Source organism: Primulina eburnea, chromosome 5 (genome assembly GCF_022965805.1).
Source record: "Primulina eburnea isolate SZY01 chromosome 5, ASM2296580v1, whole genome shotgun sequence".
Lineage (NCBI taxonomy): Eukaryota > Viridiplantae > Streptophyta > Magnoliopsida > Lamiales > Gesneriaceae > Primulina > Primulina eburnea.
The window spans coordinates 7334732-7345108 of NC_133105.1; positions in this window are offsets into that span (position 1 = coordinate 7334732).

Genomic DNA, 10377 nt, shown 5'->3' on the forward strand with positions numbered 1-10377 from the left:
TTGGATAAAATGATGTTTGATGGATTTCAAATTCATCTTTCCCTTAAATTATGTAGATATCATGATTATTTACTATCGATTTAAAATACACTCGAGATGGACATTATTTCAAATCCTTATCGGAGTCCAGTTAACCCACAAATACGGGTATTTGTCCGGTCTATGTGTCTCCAAATTTTAATGGCAAAAACTTGTGTGAGACGGTCTCGGAGGTCGTATTCTGTGAGATGAATATCTTATTTAGGTCATCCATGAAAAAATATTACTTTTTATGCTAAAAGTATTGCTTTTTATTGTAAATATCGATATGATTGACTCGTCTCACAATAAAGATTCGTGAGAGCGTCTCACAAGAGATCTACTCAATTTTTATTTGAAGGGATTTTTTAGTTTCAAATTGTTAGAGGTGAGTAAAATTTGATTTTATTAAACAAATTGATCAAACTGAATTAATGCAGAAATTCGGTTAAGTTAATTAGGAATTTCGGTTTTTCTTTTTAAAAAATATTGATTAAATATGTTATGTTTCGGTTTTAAATTTAAAAACAAGTTAAACCGAATTAGGTTTTTATTACAAAAAGTTTAAAATTATTAGGGCCTAAATTACAAAATTTGTTTGGACATTGCCTTTAAATTTTGGTAATATCCAAATCTACAAGGAAAAATCCCTACAAAAATTTTATAAATGATCGATTCGTCCGTTGTACTTGTTAGATAATTATAATATTCATATATTTTTTACTTGTTATATTTTTGTAAAGATATATTATATAGAGTAAGTCTGTCGTAAGACGATCTCACGAATTTTTACATGTGAGACTGACCAACCTTACCGATATTCACAATAAAAAGTAATATTCTTAACATAAAAAATAATACTTTTTCATTGATGACCCAAATAAGAGATTCGACCACGAAATTGATATGTGAGACCGTTTCACAAGAGTTTTTGTGTATTATATATATACTCCATAAATGATTCAATACACTTTATTTTGATTTTTTACATTAAAGATGTACAAAACTATCCTTGATGTTACTTATTAAATTTATGATAAAATATGTACTTTTTAGAACATTATTTTTCATCAACCATATTATATTTTTTGATACTTTAATCAATTCCTGTTGAAATAATATATTTAATATAGAAAAGTAATAGTTGAATATTTGAATGTTGAAAAATAAGAGTTGTAAAGTTAGAAATTTGTGTGTGATGATGTAGGTAATGATGTATTTTATTTTTGGATTATGTGTAATGAAACTCTATAAATAGATCTCTCATTTGTGAAGAAAATCACAATTGAGTAGAGAGAAAAATATTATAAAGTGTGTAGTTTGGTAAATTTTGAGAGTTTGAGATTTTTACTTTTTACCATAAATTTTTACTTTTTCACAACACGTTATCAGCACGAAGCTCTAAAAGTCCTACATACTATTCCAAGCTCCAAACAGAAGAAAAAGGTAACAAAAGTAATAATATTTATTTTACTGTTATTTATTTATTGTGTATTTATTTAATATACAATATAATGTTATTATTAGAAATAATAAAAATAAATTTTTCATAAAACTTGTTATAAATCCTGGGAGGATGTTAAGACGACATCCCACACTCCCGGTAAGGGATACGACAAGTATAAAAGCCTATACGGTTTTTAAACAAAAAGTAATAATATTTATTTTACTGTTATTTATTTATTGTGTATTTATTTAATATACAATATAATGTTATTATTAGAAATAATAAAAATAAATTTTTCATAAACTTGTTATAAATCCTGGGAGGATGTTAAGACGACATCCCACACTCTCGGTAAGGGATACGACAAGTATAAAAGCCTATAAGATTTTTAAACAAAATAAATTATGACACTCATTATAATATTATGATATGATATAAATAATTATTTAAACATGTCTAATATTATATACATCATATTATTACCATAAAATTATACAAATACATACATTTATTTTTTGTACACCAACGGTCATAAACGGTAACAAACGGCTAGTTTTTGCCCTATAAATATCATCTCACAAACACATTCAATCACTCCAACTTTCTCTTCTTCTCTAAAAATTATTCATCATCAAATTTTTCGAAGAAAAAAGAAGATGGCTTTCTCAAGGATATTTTTAATTATTTTGGTTATCATACTCACGAGTCTTGTATTTATCGGAGAATATCCTCCTCGTGCGTTTTCTTTATTTTTACAAATACTTGTACTTGTTGTTTATCCGTTACTTTGTATTGCAATATTTATTAACTAATAAAATGCATCGTAATTTTTTTTAGTACCACCATGTCAAATTTAACAAAGCTCGAATTTATTGCGCTCGACATCACGGGAAAGAATTATATGCCATGGACTCTAGATGTAGAAATGCATCTTGAGTCATTGGGTCTAAGCGAGACCATTAAAGAAAATGGCATATGCACGTCACAAGAAAAGGCAAGAGCCATGATATTTTTGCGTCGACATCTCGACGATGGATTGAAATGTGAATATCTGACTGAAAAAAATCCCATGGCTTTGTGGAAGGGATTAAAAGAAAGATTTGAACATATAAGGGAAGTTATACTTCCGACCGCCCGGGATGAATGGAACACACTGAGATTCCAAGATTTTAAAAAAGTCAGTGATTACAATTCGGCGATGTATAGAATAATCTCGCAATTAAAATTTTGTGGACATGAGGTCACAGAATCTGAGATGCTTGAAAAAACATTTTCCACATTTCATGCATCAAATATTACTCTACAGCAACAATATAGAGTACGTGGATTTGCGAGATATTCTGAGCTCATCGCCTGTCTTCTTGTGGCGGAAAAGAACAACGAGCTATTAATGAGAAATCATCAGTCCCGACCCACTGGATCAACAGCATTTCCAGAAGTAAATGCTGTAAGTAAAAATGAATTTATACCTGGAAACCAAAATCAATTTCAAAGACAAGGTTTTGGTCGAGGTCGTGGACGTGGACGTGGAATTGGTCGTGGTCGTGGACGCGGCCGTGGTTTTGAAAATAATAGAGATAGTTATAACTCATCTCAAAAGAGCGTCCCAAACCATCCACAGAAAAGACATCATGAGAATACAAGTGTTAATGAGAATCACTCAAAAAGATATGAAAGTTCTTGTTACAGATGTGGTACTCCAGGACATTGGTCCAAAGTTTGTCGAGCCCCTGAGCACCTTTGTAAACTTTATAAAGAATCATTAAAGGGGAAAGAAAAGGAGACCAACTTCACTGAACGCAGTGACCGTTTGAGTGATTCAACTCATCTTGATGCTGGTGATTTTATGAATGATTTCTCTGGAAATGATCAACATGTTGGTGGGATAGAAATGAACAATTTTGATGCTGCAGATTTTCTCAATGATTTTTCTGAAAATGAACAATATAGTGGTAGAATATAAATGTACAATAATTTGTTTTTCATGTATTCATATAATAATGTTTTATTGTACAATTATGATATGTGTTATATTTATATATGTATTGTCAGTAATTTTATTTCATTGCATATTTTTTTGAAGTTCAAATATGGAAAATGCTATGAGCAAAGCTGAAGTTTGCATACCCGATAGTGGTACAACGCACACTATCCTCCGAGATAAAAGATATTTCTTGGAACTAAAACCAACAAAAACAACGGTGAACACAATATCAGGTCCTGTAGACTTGATTAAAGGATGTGGTAAAGCACAATTTTTGTTACCTAATGGTACAAAATTTTTGATCAATGATGCTTTATATTCACCACAATCGAAAAGAAATTTGTTGAGTTTTAATGATATATATTCCCATGGGTATGATACTCAAACAATGAATGAAGGGAATGAGAAATATATGTGTCTTATCACATATAAATCAGGAAAGAAATGTGATTGAAAAACTATCAATGCTCCCTACTGGATTGCATTATACACATATAAGTCCCATTGAATCAAACATGGTAGTTGATAATTCCTCGATATTAACCAATTGGCATGATCGATTGGGACATCCTGGTTCAACAATGATGCGAAGAATTATAGAAAATACACATGGTCATCCACTGAAAGACCAGAAGATCTTTCAGAATAATAAGTTTCAATGTAAAGCATGTTCTCTTGGAAAACTTATTATAAGACCATCACCAGTCAAAATCCAAACTGAATCACCAATGTTTCTTGAACGTATTCAGGGTGATATTTGTGGACCAATCCATCCACCATGTGGACCATTCAGATACTTTATGGTATTGATTGATGCCTCCAGCAGATGGTCACATGTATGTTTATTGTCAACTCGAAATGTTGCATTTGCAAGATTACTTGCTCAAATAATAAAATTGAGGAATCAATTTCCCGATTATACAATCAAGAAAATTAGACTTGATAATGCTGGTGAATTTACTTCCCAGACTTTCAATGATTATTGTATGTCTATGGGAATCATTGTTGAGCATCCTGTTGCTCATGTACATACACAGAATGGATTGGCTGAATCATTGATTAAACGTCTGCAAATGATTGCTAGACCATGATTATGAAAACAAAGTTCCCTATTTCTATATGGGGACATGCAATTTTACACGCTGCTTCATTAATTCGCATCAGACCAAGTGCATATCATAAATACTCCCCATTGCAGCTTGCATTTGGTAAAGAACCAGACATTTCTCATCTGAGAATTTTTGGATGTATGGTGTATGTGCCTATTGCACCACCACAACGAAAGAAAATGGGACCTCAAAGAAAGGTTGGAATTTATATCGGTTATGATAGTCCATCAATCATTCGATATCTTGAACCTCAGACAGGAGATGTGTTCACAGCACGTTTTGCTGATTGTCATTTTAATGAGGAAATCTTCCCAATGTTAGGGGGAGAACAAAAACATACCGAAAAAGAAATTACATGGTATGTATCATCATTGTTACATCTGGATCCAAGAACAAAACAATGTGAAAAAGATGTACAACAAATTGTACACTTGCAAAGAATAGCAAATCAAATACCAGATGCATTTGCAGACACAAAAGGGGTAACTAAATCATATATACATGCTGCAAATGCCCCTGCTCGAATTGAAATTCCAAATAAACAAATGGAAGATACTCATGATGTCATTAAACGCCTGAAGCGTGGAAGGCCAGTCGGTTCCAAGGATAAAAATCCTCGAAAAAGAAAATTCATAGAGAAACATGATGATCACAAAATAGAGAATGTTGTTCCTGAAGAAACACATGATGATGAAAATTTTCTGTCAGAACCACAAACTAACGAGAATCATGAAATCTCTATCAATTACATTAATACTGGAAAAATATGGAACCGAAAAGATATAGATGAAATTGATGATATATTTTCTTATAATGTGGCAATCGACATCATAAATGATAATGAAGATCATGAACCAAAATCTTTTGGTGAATGTAAAAATCGGCAGGACTGAATAAAATGGAAAGAAGCCATCCAGGTTGAATTGGATTCGCTAAATAAACGTAATGTTTTTGGACCTATAGTCCTTACACCTGAAGGTGTAAAACCTGTTGGATACAAATGGGTTTTTATTCGAAAGCGAAATGAGAAAAATGAAATAGTAAGATATAAAGCTCGACTTGTTGCACAAGGTTTTTCTCAAAGGCCTGGAATTGATTATGAAGAAACGTATTCTCCTGTGATGGATGCAATTACGTTTCGGTATTTGATTAGCTTGGCGGTATCTGAAAATTTAGAAATGCGTCTTATGGATGTTGTTACAGCTTACTTATATGGATCACTTGATAGTAATATATATATGAAAATCCCTGAAGGATTTAAGATGTCTGAAGCACAAAGTTCAAAACCCAGGGAATGTTATTCTGTGAAATTACAAAGATCATTATATGGGTTAAAGCAATCAGGTCGAATGTGGTATAATCGACTAAGTGATCACTTGATGAAAAAGGGATATGTAAATAATTCAATATGCCCTTGTGTTTTCATTAAGAAAACAACATCCGGATGCATAATTATTGCTGTATATGTTGATGATTTAAACATCATTGGAACGAATAAGGAAATTCAAGAAGTTGTGTCATACTTGAAGGAAGAATTTGAAATGAAGGATCTTGGAAAAACCAAGTATTGTCTGGGTTTACAAATTGAACAAAAAGAATGTGGAATGTTTGTTCACCAGACAAATTATACAGAAAAGATCCTTAAACGTTTTAATATGGATAAAGCAAATCTTTTAAGTACTCCAATGGTTGTTAGATCATTAAACATAGAAAAGGATCCATTCCGTCCATGTGAAGATGATGAAGATATTCTTGGTCCAGAAGTACCATATCTAAGTGCCATCGGTGCCCTTATGTACCTTACAAATTGTACAAGGCCTGATATATCTTTTGCCGTGAATCTGTTGGCAAGATTTAGCTCATATCCAACAAAGAGACACTGGAACGGAATTAAACATATATTCCGTTATCTACGAGGAACGACAGACTTGGGACTTTTGTATTCAAAAGATGCTAATCCGAGTATAATTGGTTATGCCGATGCTGGATACTTATCTGATCCACACAAGGCACGTTCCCAAACTGGATATGTATTTACTCGTGGAGGCACTGCAATATCTTGGCGTTCACAGAAACAAACGCTCGTAACAACTTCATCAAATCATGCCGAGATTATTGCACTACATGAAGCAAGTCGTGAATGTGTGTGGTTAAAATCAATGACCCAACTAGGGGTGTTCAAATTTCGGTTAAAACCGAAAAAACCGGCCGAACCGTAAAATTCGGTTTTTTCGGATCGGTTTTTTCGGTTATTTGACCGGTTTCGGTTTCTATACAACGCATATTCGGTTTTTCGGTTCGGTTTTCGGTTTTTTTTAAAAAAAAACCGAAAAACCGAAAAACCGAATAAATGAGAATTATTTGTTTTTTTTTAATTATATTGTACTTCAAACATATCCTAACTTAAAAATTAAAAATAAAACTTAAAAATAAGTAAATAAATAATACATTAATTTATTTAGGTTTTGACATTCAAAATTTCAGCCGCACAGTCGCACACCTTTGTTGAATTGTTGTGCTTGTGCCTTGCTTCAACCAACAACACAAGTCTAGATTGGATAAGTATAAACCTGTGTTGCTTTGGTAGTTCTCTGCTCTCTAATTTATATATTGTGCATGGTATTTGTTTATGATAAAATTAATTTCTTAATTTCTTTTACAGTAGATTGAGTGATTATGGGTTTTCCGCTTTTTCATTTTCTGGTTTATGGGGTTTTCTCTCTTGGGAAAAAGTGGGTGTTTGGACAAGTTTCAAGTATGCATACATGGTGTTCGATATTATGCCTTTTATCATTGACTCATTAATTATGATGAAAGAACAAGGGAGATGTATTTTAATTGATATTTAATTTGAGTGTATTTGATTGTGGTTTTTTATTATATATTTTTAAAATTTATAACTAAATTTATTACACAAACCGTAAAAACCGACCGTAATAACCAAACCGTAATACAAAAAACCAAACCGGACCGAATTAAAATGGTTTGGTTTAGGATTAGAAATTCGAAAAACCGTAAACCGAAAAACCGAACCGAAGTTTATCAAAACCGAACCAAACCGACCGTTGCACACCCCTAGACCCAACATATCCAAATTTCATGCGGATTATCATTTGATGAGAAGCCTGTGATACTATATGAAGATAATGCTGCATGTGTTGCTCAAATGAAAGAAGGATACATAAAAAGCGACAGAACTAAACATATTCCTCCTAAGTTCTTCACATTCACCAAGGAGCTTGAGAAGAATAAATGTATTGATGTTCGTCACATTCAATCAAGTGAAAACTCATCAGATCTCTTCACAAAGGCACTACCTACGTCAATATTCAGAAAACACATATATAATATTGGGATGCGCAATCTACGAAATTTGTGAAGAGTTGTTCGTGTCAACATGAGGGGGAGTTCACGTGACTGCACTCTTTTTCCCTTACTATGGTTTTTATCCCAATGGGTTTTTCCTAGTAAGGTTTTTAACGAGGCAGTACAAAACACGTAATGAAGACATCATCGTATCATGATCATCATCACAAGGGGGAGTGTTGAAATAATATATTTAATATAGAAAAGTAATAGTTGAATATTTGAATGTCGAAAATAAGAGTTGTAAAGTTAGAAATTTGTGTGTGATGATGTAGGTAATGATGTATTTTATTTTTGGATTATGTGTAATGAAACTCTATAAATAGATCTCTCATTTGTGAAGAAAATCACAATTGAGTAGAGAGAAAAATATTATAAAGTGTGTAGTTTGGTAAATTTTGAAAGTTTGAGATTTTTACTTTTTACCATAAATTTTTACTTTTTCACAACAATTCCATCCTTTTTTTGGGATAAAAATTCGTACAAAGTAGCTAAGTGGACCCGTTTTATATTATTCATTTGAGGCATATAAAATTCAAAATTTCAAATCCTGAAATGAATTATTGTAACAAAAAACAAAGAAAAGCTAAATAATTCGTAAAACTTCAATATTATACATAATACATACTAATTATGTAATATTATATCTTGCAATAAATACTAATTACGTAATCTTATACCTTACAATAAATGTCATTTCAATCTTAGATATACATTTTTTTTAAAAAATGTCATATGAATAAAATAATATTTTTTTTATTTTTTTGTGTGTGTGTTTACATAGATTTTATTTTTCTATAACTAAAAGATTTTAATCATATACATATATAATATCCAACTAAAAAAATAATTCCAAAATCCCACCATTTATTTATAACAATATCATTGGTTTAAAAATATTGTTCAGAATTTTTTTAAAAAATAGATCAAATGAATTTTCAAATGGTAGTTTTGTCTATTTATATTGTAATAATTAAAAACTGAAGTGCAATTACCAATATTTGGAACGTAAATATCATTATCCTTTTCTAATTAGCATCTGAATTATATTAAACTTGGTAGTATAATAACGTTAATTTCATGGGTCCAAGGTTATGAATCAAATTAGCTCTTCTTTGAACTCGAATTAATCTTTTTGAGCAAACGAATTTGAATCTTTTAATCATTGTTCTAAAAAGTTCGCTTAATCTCGAAGCTCGAAAAAAATGCTCCGCTTCAGAAAAGAACGAAAAAAGCGGTTAAACTGTAGCTTGACCGAATTAATCATAATTAAGGTATTTAATTAAGTGTGTTTAAGTACAATTAATCGCATCTATTTATTTTGAAGGTATGTCTTTTTATTTTAAAACAATAAATTAAACTTATAATTTAGATGTTTATTTTTTTTATTTTAATTACAATTAAACATGTCTGATAATTATTTCACAAATATTTAGTATTTTTAAAGTGATCTAATTGAAAAAAAAATAAATATTGTAATTTTAAGATTTTTATGCTTTTAAAAATATGAGAATTAATGGATTAAACTTAAATTTACCATATTTATGTATTATTTTATCTATTTATTGATTTGAGATATTTATAATTACACTAAAGATAAAAAACGCTTTTTCAGGCTTAAGTATGTGCTAATCTTTTTTAAATTTGAAAAGTTTGGAGCTCGACATCCACACTTCGGGGTGTTTCACGCTTTTTAGAACCTTGATTTTAACAACTATGTGAAACTATATTTTCACGAATAAGATATAATTGTACTAAATCTATCAGCACAAAACTCCCATAAAACTGTCTCGCGGATCAATTCCGTGAGACGAATCTTTAACTCGATCTCACTCATGAAATAAAATATTTTTTAATGTCAAAAATATTACTTTCAATTACATATACAGATCGGGTTGCCATATCTCATAGATATAAATTAATGAAACTATCTCTCAAAATACCCACTCATATCGCAATTTTCATAAAAAATGAAAATGTAACTAATAACACCAACAAAATTAGCTTATTTTGCATGATTTAATCGGCTTACACTATTAATTAATAGATTCTTAGTGCATACTTGGACGCATTTGTACATATCATTATTTTTGATATTTTTTTTTTTGGATTTAAATAAAAAAAAAATTGTGATATGATTGATTTATATTATAAAATAAATGTAATATAAAATAAATGTAATATTATAACTGTGAAATTTTACTTTATAGGAAATATAATAATAATTTTATTTTAGTGTAATTTGATTATATCAATAATTAATAAAGAGATCTGACTTGATAATTTGATATTAGATATTATAGATATGACGTAATTAGTCGACTCCCATTTCTCCTCAATTTGTAGAAGTGCAAATTAAATTTAATGAAATTATTGAATTACGGCAAATTTCATTTTATTTTTACGGATATTATCTCCATGACACATTTAATGATCATAAAATTTATCAATAT